A 2,413-nucleotide genomic window follows, 5' to 3' on the forward strand; every position below is an offset into this window, starting at 1 on the left:
ACTTTCTCATAATTTACTTTTTAAGTCATAATTTCTTTCAAAAAATTTTATTCACAAAATCTAAATTATGACAAAATCTAAATTATCTAATTATGACAAAAAGTAAAAAGTTAAAGAGTAAAAACTCTAACTTTTTGTCAAATTAGATTTAGTATGTCAGAATTTCAACGGTCATAATTGACTATAATTTCAACTTTGTCAATTTAGATTTTTCTTAATTTATTTCTTTTGTCATAATTTACTTTTTTTTTCGTCATAATTTACTTTTTAAGTCATTTTGACTTTTTGTCATAATTTTGACTTACTCATAATTTACTTAAGTCATAATTTCTTTCATCATCATCGAAAAACATTTTTATTTTTTGTCATAATTGACTAAGTATGTCATTTTTTCGATAATTTTGTCACCATTGACTTTTTAAGTTATAATTTAGACTTTTGATAATACTTTTGACACAGTGTATCATAACTATGATTGACATGATTAAAAGCACAGTGCAGCAACTGAACCGGCCGAAAGCGTGATGTACTGTTGGACCAGTGCATGTTCATGAGCGACACCAGGTCCACATTCAAAGCAAATATGAGCTTCATCTGTGGGGGAAATATAGCCGAACTCAAAGACATACGCCTGCAGAGACTCATAATAAACACTTACATCTCATACATCTGTGAGTCTTCCCAGTGCAGCTTTAGGACACAATCATAATCATCATCATCATAAACAACAACATAAGCTGCGGATGCTGGAAGAAGCTCCATGCGAAGGTGTAGAGCTGATGTGTGTTTACATTACAGTTTTCATAAACAATAATAACCCTGGTGATAATAAAATGTGACATAAAAAGCGCCGCATTTGTGTTTTGTGATGCTGGATGGGAAAATGAGCGTGTTACTGGAAAAAACACAATACTATCAATGACACACTTCAACTCCACTCAGATGTTTCAAAACTCTTTCATATTGTCACAATATCCAACAGTTTCTGATAAGATCATAAAATCAATTCACAAACATTCACACGGAGGTGTTGATGTAAAGTCAATACAGACAGGAGGAAAAATAACGTATAATGGCTCTTAAAAATCCCTCAACCGCGTCTGATGGAGACGGAGACCCATGATCATCTCAAACACACATCTCAAACACACAACTCCTGATAATATTTCATATTTCAATCAAATAATCTCGTTGTGACAACATGCCCCGGTTATAAAGTAAACTGTGTTTTGTGTGCAGGAAGAGTGTAAATGTTCAGTATAGCCGAGACTTTAATGTTTGTGACTGAACAGAAACGTGCATAAATAAATAATGTCTAGTTAGAATGCAAACTCCTCCGGGAACAGGCAGAGAGATTTTATGCAATGCGTTTCACCGACACAGATGTAAAATAGCTTTCTTTATTATTTTTTCATCATTAGTTGCAAGAATGACACAAAAAATGATGGTGAATCCAAAGAAATACAGTGAAAGGAAGCATTATTGGATGTAAGTGTGTAGAACGAGTGAAGTGATCATTACAGGACATCAGATCAGGGTCAAAGCCTCACGCTCTTTCGTTTCTCATCATCATCTCGTGATTTAACACACCGTGAACACACACTGCCAGAAGCGTGACATCATCTGCAGTTCAGGAGCGCTAACACACGGAGAGTTTAAACACGGGACAGTTCTCTGGTCACACTCAAGCTCTCCAAAACATCCTCTCGCTGTTGGAAAACACCAGCTAACAGGGAACGCTCTTCCAGGGACGTCAGTATAACGCTCCTTCACAGTCATTGGTCATGAATAACGTCAGCACAAATATGTCATTCATGGAACGCTGTTCTGGAACATGTCAGTTGGTTTTTAAATGTTACAACTTAGTACTTTTTTAGAATGTTTGAATATTCAAATGTAACATTCCTATAATGTTCGCAAACATGTTTTATCTAATGTTCTCCAAGAAAAAAGATCCATTTAGAAAGTGGACGTTTTGAACGTTCTTCAGAAATAATGTTTTCTTAACGTCAGGAAAATGTTGTTAGAACATATTTTTGTCAGTTTAAATTAGTGCCGGAAACGAATAATCGTGATTAATCGCATCCAAAATAAAGGTTTGTGTTTACATAATATATGTGTGTGTAGGCTACTGTGTATAATTATTTTGTATATATAAATACACACACACACACATATGCATATATATTTAAGAAATATTTGCATGTATCTACTGTATTATAAATAATTTATATTATATATAAGTATTTTATAAATAAATTACATTTTTCTTAAATACAGGTGAAACTCGAAAAATTAGAATATCGTGCAAAAGTTCATTTATTTCAGTAATTCAACTTAAAAGGTGAAACTAATATATTATATAGACTCATTACATGCAAAGTGAGATATTTCAAGCCTTTATTTGTTATAA

This window comes from Rhinichthys klamathensis, unplaced genomic scaffold (genome assembly GCF_029890125.1).
Source record: "Rhinichthys klamathensis goyatoka isolate OS25496 unplaced genomic scaffold, OSU_Roscu_1.1 h1tg000043l_1, whole genome shotgun sequence".
NCBI classification, from domain to species: Eukaryota; Metazoa; Chordata; class Actinopteri; order Cypriniformes; family Leuciscidae; genus Rhinichthys; species Rhinichthys klamathensis.